Source organism: Stegostoma tigrinum, chromosome 8 (assembly GCF_030684315.1).
Source record: "Stegostoma tigrinum isolate sSteTig4 chromosome 8, sSteTig4.hap1, whole genome shotgun sequence".
NCBI lineage: Eukaryota > Metazoa > Chordata > Chondrichthyes > Orectolobiformes > Stegostomatidae > Stegostoma > Stegostoma tigrinum.
The window spans coordinates 3,919,610-3,934,763 of NC_081361.1; the positions used below are offsets into that span (position 1 = coordinate 3,919,610).

Consider the following 15,154-nt stretch of genomic DNA (forward strand, 5'->3'; position numbering starts at 1 on the left):
TAGATTATTTCCAGATTTAAAAAAAAACAACTCAAATTCCACCATCTGGAATGGTGGGATTCAAATCTAGGTCACCAGACCGTTATCTCAGTTTCTATGTGAGTTGTTAATATGATAACATCCCATTGATTCATATACGTCTATAAATTAAAGTCTTTTATCTGCATTTGATTCCTATACAGAGACTTTAATTTATAGAAGTAAACTCTTATCTACCTACACATAGGTATGCAGACACTACCCTGAAGCTTCCTGCCCAGCTAGGAATTCAGTGTGAAGCTTTTGTAACTTCTTTTCTTCTCACACATCGGTATGCAGACACTGTCTTAAGCTTCCTCACTGAATTAAAATTAGAATCAAACTGTTTCAAATAGGGTTAGGTGGGGAAAATTTGTGAAGGTGTGAAAACTCTAAAGCATGCAACTTCTGTCGCTGGCAAAGGGGCCAGGGCGCCGACTTTGTTCTAGCCAGACAAACTGGCAATTTGAATTCACAATCTGTCCCGGACAACAACACGAATTCGCCTCCTACCAATAGCAGCCACTTCACTAGCAATCGATAACATATCCTGGTCTTTTATGTTCTTGATGTAATAATTGCTTGGTATCCTGTTTTTGTCTGTTGTAGTAACTGTTTTAGGCATCATGCCATTGTAAATTGTGAAATCATTTTCAGTATCATGTCTTTTGTAAAGTATAAAAAGCGGGGACTGTCCGCTGCTCGGGGACAATTACTTGCAAAACTCTGCACTCTGTGCCGGGTTGAGTACAGTAATTCTCCACAGCTTGTACTTGCTTGGTAATGAAAGGATTTGTGTTTTCCTAAACAGGAAAGTGTCTTGTTATTGCAGCAAGTCCATGAGGGCCTCCGAAAACAAACTTGACATGTGGTGTAAGGGACAGCAGACGAAATAGAAAATATAGACTAGATATCACACAATGTCTTGGTTTTTGTATTCATCACGAGATCCGTCACTGCTATGGACACCTGGTAAAGATCTGAAGAGACTGCATTTCCCATTCACAGGTCACCAGGTTTCATTGCATTTTTCCAATCGGCTATCACGGATATAGTACATGACTCATCCCGATCTTTTGTTTGGATTTTAAAAAAAACTTTCCTTTGATTGTTTCCAATAAACTAATATGTATTAGTAGTTGAAACATGTCTGTGGAGAGCAATAGAATCCGTAATTGTAAAGGTGTGCAAACATATTGACCAGGCATAACTAACAAATAAAGGGCCACTGAGATCATCATAGAATCCCTACAGTGTGGAAGATGGCCATTCAGTCCCTTACCAACCCTCCAAACAGCATGGCACCCAGTCTCACACCTTACCCTGCATTTTGCACACGTGACACTATGGGCAATTTAGCATTGTCATTCTACCTAATTTGCACATTTTTGGTTTGTGGGGAGAAACTAGAGCACCTGGAGGAAACCCACGCAGGCAGGGTCTGGGTAGGGCACTCTTTGTAAGTTCAGCGTGGACTCGATGGGCTAAATGGTCTGCTTCCACACTGGAGGGATTCTATGATCTCCAGAAGCAAGTCTAAAAAGTATGGTTTGGATATAGCTAACAGCAGAATCAAAAACCAACTTAACAGTTACTCAGAGATTTGCTGCTCATTAACCAGTCCTGATGAACCAGGAAATCTCTTTTCACATACTGTGCGGGTGGATAGTCTTTAGTCAGTGTGAATGTGTCGATGTGTCATGATAACGTGACTATTTCCAAGCTCTACCTGACAGATATACAACTATTATTAACATTTTATCTGCAATACCAGCACGTTTAATTGAGCAGGGATCAGTAACATCAGTACAAACAGCCCAACACCATGGTTCATTTGATTGTGAGTGTGACAGCAAAATCCTTCAACTGTGCTTCTTTGTGAACTCGCTGGTGTGTTAGCAGTTTGGATAACTGAGTGAATGCTTTCCCCCCACTCAGAGCTCATGAATGGTCCCCCCCTAGTATGAACCTGCTGGAACACGAGCAGGTAGGACGACAAAGTGAATGCTTTCACAAATTTAGAGCAGGTGAATGGTTTCTCCCCAGTGTGAACGCTCTGCAGGTTGGGTGAGCAAGTGAATCCCTTCCCACACTGGGAGCAGATGAATGGTCACTCCCCAGAGTGAAGTCGCTGGTGTATCAGCGGGCAATTCGAGTCAGCAAAGCCTTTCCCTCACGCAGAACAGGCCAACGGTCTGTCTCCAGTGTGAATTCGCTAGTGCATCAGCGGTTGAGATGTCTGAGTGAATGCTTTCCCACATTTCAAGCATGTAAATGGTTTCTCTACAGTGCGAACTCAGTAGTGTTTAAGCAGGTTAGATGACTGAGTGAATCCCATTCCACAATCAGAGCAGGTGAATGGTTTCTCTCCAGTGTGACTCTGGTGGTCAGTTTCTAGCTGGGATGGATTTTAAAAATTCCTTCCTGCAACCTGCACATTTCCACAGTCTCTCCCCAGTGTCACTGCGCTGGTGTTCGGACATTTCAGATGAATCTTCACAGACTCTTTACAGACCATGTGCATTTCTCCCCAGTGTGAATGCTGCTTTTTCCTCCAATGTTCAAAATCCTGAGGTAACTGGTTTGTGATAAACAAAGTGACTGTCAGAGCTGGATGTGGACCTGTTTGAATTCTCCAATTGCAGACTAAGCTTTCAAACAGAAAGTAAGTGCAGTGAGTGAGAAACCAGAAGAACAACCACAGATTGTGAAATCGAGAAATCCTCTGGACATTTATGGAGCGACACTTGGGAAATATGCTGGATCATCATTAGAACAAATTCAAATAAATATCCTCCAGGTAAGGGATCCAGTCAGTATTTGCACAAAACTACTGAAAGAGAGGTGGGAGAGCCAGGGAGGAAGGACAGGCATTGTAACTCAGTCTTTCAGAGGGATCAAAAGGTTAAGAACAGTGCAGAAGTAAAATTGTGGAAATCTGAAATGAAAACAAAAAAAGCTGAGTCAGAGTTGTACAGCACAAAACAATCCCTTTCATCCCAGTTGTTCATGCTGACCATATGTCCCAAATTAATCTAAACGCATTTGCAAGCAATTGACCCATATTCCTCTAAACCCTTCCTATTCACATACCCTTCCAGATGCCTTTTAAATGTCATAATTGTACCAGCTTCCACCAGTTCCTCTGGAAGGTCATTCTACACAGGCACCACCCACTTTCCCTGAAAAAAAAACTCCTTCTCAGCTTAAACCAATGTGTTTAGTTCCAGTCTCCCCTACCCCAGGTAAACAACCTTAGCTACTCACTCCATGCCCACCATAATTTCATTAACCTCTAAGGTAACCTCTCAGCCTTCAATGCTCCAGGGAAAATAGCCCCAGCATATTCGGCCTCTCCCTACAGCTCAAAACTTCCAACATCCTTGTAAATCTTTTCTGCACCCTGCCAAGTTTAATCAGCATCATTGCTCTAGCAGGGAGACCAGAACTGAACAGTATTCCAAAAGCAGCATCATCAATGTCTTGTTCAGCCTATAACATGACCTTCCAACTCCTACACTCAATGCACTGACCAATAAATGCAAGCACAGCAAATACCATCTCCACTAACTTCTGAACCTGCAATCCACCTTCAAGGAGTCTCTGTTGCCTAAGTTCCCAGGGCCTCATCATTAACTGTTTAAGCCCTGCCCTGATTTTCATTACCATCATGCAATAGCTGGCATTTATCCAAACTAAACTGATTTCTGTCACTCCTCGGCCCATCTGATTAAGATCCCGTTGTACTTGGAGGCAAACTTCTTTGCTGTTTCCTACAATGTGTGTCATCTGCACAATTACTAACCATTCCTCTAATATTCATTCCACATGATTTGTATCAATGGCAAAAAGCAGTGAAACCAGCACCGATCCTTGCAGCACTCTGCTGTTAATAGTCCTCCAGACTGAGAAAAAAAACAACATCCCCACCACGATCCTGTTTCCTACCTTCAAGCCAATTTTGTTTCAAATAGCTAACTCTCCCTGGATTCCATTTGTTCTAATCTTGCTAACCAGTCTATCATGTGGAGTTTTGGTGAATGCCTTACTGAAGCCCATATAGACAATGTTCACTGCTTTGTCTTCTTCAAACTTCTTTGTCACTTCCTCAAAAAACTCAATCAAGTTAGTTACTCAAGATTTCCCACTCACAAAGCCATGTTGACTATCCCTAAGCAGTCTTTGCTTCTCCAAACACATGCAAACCCGGTCCCTCAGAATCCCCTTCAGCAATTTACACACCACTGACATCAGGCTCGAAGGTCGATGGTCCTCCGCCTCTTCCCTAAAGAATGGCACCAGATTAGCCACCGGACCTTCTGGAAATTCACTAGTGTCAGTGATACAAATACCTCAGCAAGGAGCCAGCAATTACTTCCCTAGCTTCTCCCAGAGTTTGTGGGTAACACCTGATCAGGTGCCAGGGGCCTATCCACCATTATGCATTTTAAGATGTCCAGCACCAATTGTAATGGCCACTTTTCACAACTCATTATTTATGTCTCCATGTTCTCTAGCTTCCGTCCCCTTCTCTGCAGTAAATATTCATTCACTATCTCAGCCTGCAGTTCCACACAGACAGCCTTGCCGATCTTTAAAAGGGCCCTGTATTCTCTCTAGTTGCTTTTTTGTCCCAAATGAAGTGTCAGAATCTCTTGGGATTACCCTTAACCCTATTTGCCAAAGATAGCTCATGTCTCCTTTTTGCCATCCTCATTTCCCTTGAGTATACTCCAACTGCCTTTATACTTTGAGGGGTTGACCCAGTTCCTGCTGTCATTACCTGACATGTGCTGCCTTCTTTTTCTCGACCACAGCCTCAATTTTTTCAGTCGTCCAACAGACCCAACAATTACCAGCCTTGCCCTTCACATGAGAAGGAACCTACTGTGTCTGGACTCTCCCAATTTAATTTTGAAGGCCTTCCACTTTCCAAGCATCCCTTTAACTGCATATTACCTCTCCCGATCATCCTTTGGAAGTTCTTGCCCAATACTGTCAAAGTTGGCCTTACTCCAATTTAGAAGTGTATATTAAATATACAACTTTTATATTTAAACTGATCCCATCTTTCTGCATCTGGCACATATTGCTGTAAACTTTTCTTATACATGTCCTAATTCAAATGCCTTTTTAACAATGCAACTGTACCTGCATCCACCACCTCCACTGAAAGTTCGTTTCATGAACCACTCTGTAAAAGAAAAATTGTCCCTCATGTCGTTTTTAAATATGTCTTTCTCCTCTCACCTTACATGTCCCCTTGTCTTAATCACCCAACCTCGGGAAAAAATCCCTTAATAATCTGTGCCCCTCATGTTTTTATGAACATCTGTAAGGTTACCCCGTAACCTCTGATGCTCCAATCCTAGCTTTGGCAGTCTATTTTGATAATCAAGCCCTCCATTCCTGGTAACATCCCAGCAAGTCTTTTCTGAACTGTCTCCAGTTTAATAATAGCATCCTTCCTGTAACAGGGCGACCAGAGCTGCACACTATAGCTCAAATGAAGCCTAAACAATGTCCAATACAACCTCAACATATCATCCCAACTCCTATACTCAAAGGTCTGAGCAATGAAGGAAAGTGTGCAAAACAATTTATTAACCACCCTATCTGCCTGTCTCCATAAACTTTGAAGAATTATGTACATGAATCTCAGCATTTCTCTGATCCACAACACTATCCTGGGTGCAGCCATCAACTGTGTAATTCCTACCCTGTTCATTTTACCAAAATACAATGTCTCACATTTATTCAAGTTGAACTTCATCCTCCACTCCTCAACTCATTGACATAATTGATTAACATGTCACTGTCATCTTAGATAACCTTCACTAACCACTATACCACCAACTCAGTATCATCTGCAAACTTACTAATCTTGTCCCTTAAATTCTCTTCCAAATTGTTAGTGTAAATGAGAAACAAAGAAGTGGCCCCTGTACCGATTGCTGTGGAACACACTGGTCACACAACTCCACTCTGAAAAATCCTCGAGCACCACGGCCTCTCCTATAACTCAACCAATTTTGTTTCCAATTAACAAGTTCTTCCTGAATCACATAGATCTAACTTTACTGGAATTCTGGAACCCTGACAAAAGCTTCACTCTCATTCTAGAGGTGCTGCAAATCTGACCCAATTCCCCTGCCATTTGTTAATGGCCCTCTTGATCGTTCCTTGAAAAGTTAAATCCCAAATCTTTGGGAATAACTGCTGAATCTGCATCCAGCTGCCACTCAGACTGTTCCAGATCCTGGGAACTTGCTGAGTCAAGTAATCTTCAAGTTTTCACTCTGCATTATTTGCCAATTATCTGAATGTTGTATTCTGCAGTTACCAAACATTGCCACAATGTTAATTTTTTTTCTCTCTGCAAACTAATATCCTGGAAACAAACCCACTACTCAACTAAATCATTGCTAAATCAGCCCCAAGGAGAATCATCCGAGCTTCTGTTAGCTCTCTCCAAACCAGAAACCCATCATAAGTTTAGATAACAAAGTGTTGCGGTGAATGAACACAGGACATGCTGCTTGGCCTGCTGTGTTCATTCAGCTCCACACTTTGTTATCTCGGATCCTCCATCATCTGCAGTTCCCATTATCACCCATCATAATTGTAATTTACTTATAGGATGTGGTCTTTTGCCGCAGGACTAATATTGATTGTCCATTTTTATTTGATTTGGAGAACCTGGCGGTGAACCACTTTCTCTCACTACTGCACTCCGTGTGCTCTAAGTGCACCACTGTGCCGTTTAGATGATAATCCACCCTGGAGCCTCACCTAACTCCCTATCGCAGGAATCATACCTCAATCCTCACCACCCTCCATATCATGAACATGATCCTGGAACGTGCACTAATGCAGGCTCCACCCTCGAGCCTTACCACCTTTCCTATCACTGGAATCTCTCTCCAGCCTCACGACCTGCCTATTGTTGGAAACCCCCTCTAGCCTCAGAACTCTCACCTTCTCTGTCGATTCCTCCAGTCTCTCAAGCCTCCTTATCTCTAATCTCCTCCAGCCTCAACACCCTCCTATCTCTAAATTCCTTCAGCCCGTATAAACTTCCTTAGCTCTGTCATGGCCTTTACCCTCACAAACCTCCTTTTGTTTGAGGTCTCCTCCAGCCTCTCAATCCTCACCATTTCTGTAACTTCCTCCAATCTCACTTTTCCCTATTTTTGTAATCGTCTCCAGTCTCAGAACCCTTCCTGTCTCTAATATCCTCCAGCCTCACAAATCTCAACAACATGTGTTTTCCTCTAATACAAGCCATATGATGATACCCATTTTTATTCCTCCACTTGATGGGAGCACGTGCATTTTCCTGGACATCAAGCTCCAGAATTTATTGGTAAACCACTTCATCTCGATACCTCACTTCTCTCCAGAAAATATTGACCAATTATGAGTCATCTATTCTAACATCTCCTTTCCTGAAGAAAAAAACAAAATCGCTTGAACTCTAGCTTGACATCTTCTCTGAAGTGTCTCGGAGGTCGACAGTACAGAAGAGGGCTCTGCGGCCTATCCAGCCTCTGCCAGTTAAAAACCACTACCTAACCATTCTAATCTAATTTTCCAGCACTTGGCCCATAGACTTGCCTGCGTTGGCATCACAAGTGTGCATCTAAATATGCCTTAAACGCTACGAGGATCTGTGTCTACCACCCTCACAGACAGTGAGGCTCAGTGCCATTGTCACAGCATGATGACATCACAGACAGGAACAGAGACGAGCTGAGTCTGTGCAAACCAAAGATCCCCCACACACTGTGAAGGGCAGGAGGGTCCATGACAGGGGGCAGAGGAGATTTAACAGAATGGTTTGTCGTAAGAGGGTTTTTAGTTGCATGGTTAGGGCTGTTTTTTTTTACATTATTCTTTCATGTGACCTGGGCGTTGTTGGTACATATTGAGAATATCCATCTACAATAGATGGACTCTCCTTCTCAACCTCTCCCCTCGCCTGGGGTGTGGTAATCTTCAGGTTAAACCAGCCCTATGGTCAGGTAGGACTACGGTGACTTTACCTTGGGCACAGTGATGCCACTTTCCTTCGGTGGTGTAGAGGGAAATGTTGAATGTGGTAGATGGGACACCACTCTGACAGAGTGCTTCATCTGGGGGATGGTCACTTTTTCTAATAGTGTTGGGGTTGTACTCATGCAGGGAAGTGGAAAATGTTCCAACACAACCCAGACGAGTGCCTTACAGACAGCAAACAGTCATTCAGGAATCAGGTGTTTGGGGAAACTGAGATTGCACTCCTTGTAACTAAGTATTTTGAGGGGACCTTTGATAGAGGTGTTTACAAAAGAAACACTTCAGCATGATAAAATGTACACTCATGACAGATCATATAAAGATTGCAGGACATATATTGAAATTTTAGGGACGATCTATTGAGAGAATGGGGTGATTTAATAGAAACAAAATTTAGATGGCAAATGAGAAATGAGCAGGAACACAATACTCACACACAATGCAAATATCCAGATGTTGATGAATTGAATAATTCTGTCAGAGTTTGGTGTTACAATTATTGAGTTTCCCACCTGCAAGTCCACTTGTAATATCCTGTAACACAAATTCATAACATCCATCACTGTCAGTCCGGGTAGAAATTCACAACATCCCCTCATCCTGGCCGAAGATAACTGTGCATCGTCGCTACTACACATTATCCCTTGTGGAGGACAGTCATCGTTTCAGAGGGAAATCTATTTGGGTTTCTAGGAATTTCCACCTTGGGACTTCATGTCACTGACCAAAACTGCAGGTCTTTGACACATGGCAAAGAATGGCCAAGATTTAGTGACAGGAAAGAGAGAATAGAGATGGAGTGGGATTTTCCAATGACAGTGAAGTCAAACATTGGTTTAAAACAGAATGGATGAGATGGACATCACCAGAAAAGAGGAGCAGACAGAACAAGGACAATATCTGAACTGGCATGGGGGAAGAGGCAATAAGGAGGAGGAGGAGGAGGAGAAATAAGAGAGACTTAGAATGTTTGTGGTTTAGCAGGAATAGGGCAAAGGATTAAAGATGAGCTCTGATAAGGCTTCACACAAGACTGGAGAAAGATGCAAGTTTGGGGCTGAAACGACAAGCAACGTGCAAGGCAATTTGGTTTGGTGGGCTAGTGGAAGCGAGGGATGCAGCAGAGGCATCCGATTTGGATTGTCTCAATCTGAATGACATGGAGTTTCTATGTGTCTCCCTCACTTGTTGTTGGAGGGGAGGATGGAAGAGACAGGCTGATGGACAATGGTTTGCAAAATAAAACAATGCCTGTGTTAGAGATATTCAAAACTGAATGAACAAACCTGATGAATTAACTTTTATCCAGAATACTAAAATGTACAACAGAAGTCTGGGGTTGAATCCCATCTCAGCAGATGGTGGACTTCGATTTCAATAAAAAAACTGGAATTAAGAATCAACTGATGCCATGGAACCACTGCCTTTGGCAGAAAAAGAAAGAAGAAAAAGAAAAAGAAAGCCTGACGTCCTTCAGGGAAAGAAATTTGCCAACCTCAGCAAGCCACTCAGTTACAAATCACTGCAAAGTCTCAACAAAGGATGAAGCTGGGTGGACCACTTGGCATCTGCCAAGGCACGAGGAAAGACAACTGCAGAATCAGCTCTATCGACTCCACAAACTCCTCCTTACTAATATCGGGGGCGAGTGGCACAATTTGGAGAGATGGCTCAAAGACTAGGCAAGGAACAGCGTCATATGCTTAGAATCTACCTCATAGACAAGTGACACACACCACCATCATGGTCCTTAGGTGAAGGCCTGTCCAAGGAGCAGGACAGACGTGGCAGCACAGTGCTATTCTGATCGCAGTAATTGACCTGGGAGTAGGACATTGACTCTGACGCTGACGCCTGGAAGACTCATGGCTCCTGCTGAATGCCATGGACCATCCTCCCTCAGTTGATAAAGTGGCAACAGTATTATCGCTAGATTATTAATCCAGAGGCCCAGACACCATTCCGGGGACCTGGGTTCGAATCCTGCCATGGCAAATGGTGGCATTTGAATTAAATAATGATCTGGAATTAATAGTCGAACGATGACCATGAAACCATTGCTGATTATTTGGGTTCGCTTATGTGCTTTCGGGAACGAAATCTGCCATCCCTACCTGATCTGCATGACAGGTAACTGCAAACCCACAGCAATGTGGTTGACTCTTAACTGCCTGAAGGAAAATTAGGGATGGGCAATAAATGCCAGTCAGCCCAGCGACTTCCACATCCCAAGAGAGTATTTTAATAAAAAACTACATGTTGAACCGCAATTGGTGTAAGCACTGAGTGTAAATGGCAATAAGTGTACTCAATGCCCACCATCAGTAGTTCACAGCAGGATTACCAATCAGGCTGGTCGGGTCCTAAAGGAAAAAAAAACACTACTTGGCTGGGACTGAAGCAGGTGCTGCCACAACCAACAGTAGGGAAAAATATAGCAGATCTCATTGTCACGAATTTCCCAGCTGCAGATGCATCTGTCTGTGACAGGATTGATAACAGCGACGACCGCAGAGTCCTGTGGAGACTAAGCCTCATCTTAAACTTGATAATACCCTCCATTGTGTTGAGTGGCACTAACATCGGCTCAGTGGGACAGACTTGGAACAGATTTAGGGGCTCAAAACCAAACATCTATGAAGCTTTGTGGGGCATCAACAGCAGCAGAACATTCCAGCACAATCTGTAACCTCATGGGCCAGCATATTTCGCACTCAACCATGACCGTTGATCCAGGAGAACCACACTGATTGAATGGATAGTATAGGAGGGCATGCCAAAAGCAGCATCAGGCATACCTAAAAATAAGGTGCCAACCTGGTTAAACTTCCCAACAGGACTATCTGCATGCCAAATAGCAAAAGCAGCAAGACGTAGAGCTAAGCCATCCCATAGCCAATAGATCAGATCTAAGCTCTGTCGTTCTGCCACACCCAGTCGCGAACGGTGATGGGCAATTAAACTGGAGGAAGCATGTCAAAAAAATCCCCATCCTTACTGACAGCGGAGCCCAACCTATCCACGCACAAAACAAGACTGCTGCATTTGCAGGAATATTCAGCCAGAAGTGCCAATTGGATGATAAATCTCAGCCTTCTCCAGAGGTCCCCAAGATCACAAATGTGAGTTTTCATCGAATTTGATTCATTTCAAATGATATTAATAAAATGGAGGAATAGTGCAGCAAAGATTATGGGCCCTGGCAACAGTGCCGATGACCTGTGCTGTACAGCTTGCTACCTGCCAAGCCAAACTGTTTCAGTACTGCTACAGCACTGGCATCTATTGACAATTTGGAAAACTGCCCAGGTCTGTTCAGCATAAAAATACAGAGCAAATCCAACCCGAATAATTTCGCCTCAAGCAATCTACTCTCTATCATCGGAGAAGTGATGGAAGGTGTTGACAACAGTGGTATTAAGCAGCACTTACTCAGCTATAACCTGCTCAGTGACACCCAGTTTGGGTCACGCCAGGCACTCAGTTCCTGATCTTATTACAGACTTCATCCACAAATTCACAAACATGTGAATTCCTGAAGTGAGGTGAAGGCAACAGAGTCCTCCACAAAAACCATTTTGTTCCACTTCAGTGACAATGACACCTTAGTTTCAGCTCATCTGCTGAACCTCTCATCTATTTCTGCGTTACCTCTAGACTTAACTATGCAAACTCACTCCCAGTTGACCTCCCACATCCAACGCCCCTGTAATCTCAAGAATACACAAAGTTCTGCTGCGCACATGTTCATTCGTACCAAAACCTGTTCACTCATCACTGCTGTACTCCCTGACGCACAAAGGCTCCTATTTATGAGCAACAATTTAAAATTCTCACCCGTGATTTAATTCCTGGCCGCGACAATCCCTGTTTCCCTGCACCACACAACCTTCGAGACTCTGTTGGAGTCTGAAAGTAAATGAATTGTCAATGTGTTCAATCATTGCTTCACTATTGGAGGCTGTTTCTACAGTTGCCAGGCAACATGGTCTGGAATTCCTATGATAAACCTCTCAGGTTTGTTCTCCTTCTTTAAGATAGTCATGAAAACCTGATAATTTGGTAATGTTCTTGGTGACCGAACCTAATAGGCCTTACATCAAAAGTTTCTTGATAATATTTTTGTGAAATTATAAACAAGATAAAAATAAATATAGTTTGTTGATTTGGACATACACCATCAGCTCTTCAGTATCGCTCGATGAATGATCTGTAACTTCTCAAATGACCGCATTGTGGGAGCACCTTCATCATATGAACTGCAGCAGCACACAGAAGTTAAACATGACCTTCTCCACAAGTAACAGGGCTTTGGCAACGATCGCTGGTATCTGTGGAAGGAGAAACAGTGTAAATGTTGCAGAAGTACAAAAATGAACGACAGAATAAAAAAGCTGTAGTATTTGGTGGTCTGAAATGGAAGAAAAATGCACTCTCTTTCTGGGAAAATATTGCGTGACTTTGAAAGACGCCATTCAAAAATTAATCTGGTAATTGAGCAGCACACAGTTAGGGGGTGGACAGCAGTGGAATATTCAGTTACAATAGGTATAAGAAAATAACAGTAAAATACTACAGAGATCAAATATATCCATCATCAGAGACTGAAGAGATTAGACACCAAAGATGTGATCAGGAAGCACAGAACTAAGTTAGCAGTGCTAGCTGCTATGATTCCAGACTCTGGGAAAGAAATCCAAAAGAAACAAACATTTCTCTTGGTTTGAATTTGCTCTGCGTAATTTCATTTCATTTCTGAAGAAGGGTCCAGACTCAAAATGCAGGCAGTGCCGATACAGTCATCCATGAACTGGAGGAAGAGGTAGGATTCAGGACCAGTGTAGGTATGGAAGAGAGATTGTTCCACATAACCGACAAAGAGGCAGGCATAGCTTGGGCCCATGCAGGTACCCATGGCCACCCCCTTTGTCTGTAGGAGGTGGGAGGAGTTGAAAGAGAAGTTGTTGAGGGTGAGGATGAGTTCACTTAGTCACACAAGGGGGTCAGTGGAGGGGAACCGGAGAGACCTGCAGGACAAGAAAAAGCATCGGGCTTTTAGGCTGTGTGCATGGGGAATGCAGGTGCTAATGTGGTATACTGCCTCTGCTGTACTTGTTGTGGCCTCCTCTACATCAGGGAAACCAAGCAGAGGCTTGAGGACTGCTTTGCAGAACATTTACACTCAGTTCGCAATAAACAACTGCACCTTGCAGTACCATTCCACCGGCAACATGTCCATCATGGGCCTCCTGTAACACAATAACGATGCAACCCAAAGGTTGCAGGATCAGCAACTCATGTTCCGCTTTGGAACCCTGCAGCCCAATGCTATCAATGTGGATTTCACAAGCTTCAAAACGTCCCCTCCCCCAACCGCAGTCCAACACCAGCCCAGCTCTTTCCCCACCTCCCTAACCTGTTCTTCCTCTCGCCTATCCCCTCCTCTCATATCAAGCTACACCCCGATTTCCAACCTGCTGAACTCATCCCACCCCCTTGACCTGTTTGTCCCCCTTGGACTGACCTATCCCCTCCCTCCCTCCCCAGCGACACTCACCTTTACCTGCTCCATCCCCACCTCTCCAACTTGTATGTCTCCTCTCCACCTGCCTCCCCTTCTCTCCCTGTTTATTTCAGAATCCCCTTCCCCCTCCCCATTTCTGAAGGGCGTAGGCCCGAAAACGCCAGCTTTCCTGCCCCTCTGATGCTGCCTGCCCTGCTGTGTTCCTCCAGCCCCACACCTTGTTCTCTCACTTTCAGCCAGAGGCGGCTGCGCATGCGCCCAGCTTCACCTCCGCCCTCAAAATTTCAAAGCTACCGCGCATGCGCCCCGCGGATCATTGCCCCCAACAAAGATGGTGGCGGTCAACCGGGCCTATCACTTTCTGAGGCGTTGATTTATTTTCTGCAAACGTGAGCCTCGGAGTTTCAAATACAGGTTTTCCGACGTGCACTCCCAAGCCCATACGAATACCACTTCCCTCCCGCTTTCTGCCGTTTTGCCTTCTTGTCCTGCTCTTACCTCAATTGCACAAATCTTGGTCTCAGCGAAGGAGCTGGGCCCGAAACGTCAGCTTTCCTGCTTCACTGATGCTGCTTGGCCTGCGGTGTTCATCCAGCTCTGCACTTTGTTGTCTCGGGGATCTGCAGCTCCTACTTTTCTCAGCGAACTTGCACTGCTCACGTGGATGATCACGTGGTTTGCACTGATCCAGCCCCCTCTTCATTCCGATTGGTTAGAAGGGCAGAGACGTTCGCCCGGATATGCACGTCAACCCTGTATTCCTATTGGTCCCACACTGACATCAATCAACCAGACGCCATTGTGACCTGGAGCATGCGCAGTGCTTTTTGTTGTCATTGTCATCAGACTCTGACACTTTGAGACAAATGAGACTGAGAACTGGATGAGAAAGATTGTTACATTAGCGATCCTGGGGTTTTAATAAGTCGCTCTGAGGAAGGGGCACTGCACCCGAAACGTTAACTCTGTCTTTTTACCTTCACAGATGCTGCTAGACCTGCTGAGCTTTTCCAGCAACTTTGTTTTTGTTCCTGATTGACAACATCCCAGTTCTTTTGTTATTTTTTAATAGGTCGCGATTGAAAAGGCTTCCTGCAGCTCAAAGCTAAAGATAGCTCTTGATACCACACTGTCAGCGAATAGAAAAATAGCGGTGAAATAAGGGTAATAAATACAGGTCTAGGAGTCCTCAGGTAAGATGTAAAGAGAATAATTATGAACATGAAGAACATCACGTGGTGAAGTGAGGTGAGTGTTGTTCATATGAACTGTGATTGGGCAGAGAGGGAGGGTAATAAAAAAAAACAAGCATAAAGGAGATTCTCAAGAAAGGTCTGTGCAATGGAAAGCAACGAGAATCAGAAGACAAAAGCCCAAGACAGAAGAAAAAGTTTGAAGACCAAGGCTGCAAAAACTTCAATAAGTTGTTCAACTGCTAGTTATTGACATTAGCAGTATAATCCACATTCAACTGGAAATAGCTGTCTGAGTTTGTTACTGTAGTTTACTTCTCCACAATTTGCTCAATAAGGCTGACAGTTGGTTCATAATTCA

The 15,154-nt window shown here is 43.9% G+C and overlaps 1 long non-coding RNA gene across 1 annotated transcript; it reads right to left on the reverse strand.

The window, feature by feature from the left end:
- Nucleotides 1-1,765: 1,765 nt before the first annotated feature.
- On the reverse strand, nucleotides 1,766-14,277 carry LOC125450230 (uncharacterized). Its single transcript, XR_009446092.1, has 4 exons — nucleotides 14,099-14,277; nucleotides 12,253-12,407; nucleotides 8,511-8,610; nucleotides 1,766-2,956 (listed from the first exon to the last, which is right to left on the reverse strand). It is a non-coding gene; the product is annotated as an uncharacterized LOC125450230 (long non-coding RNA).
- Between the last annotated feature and the right edge of the window lie 877 nt (nucleotides 14,278-15,154).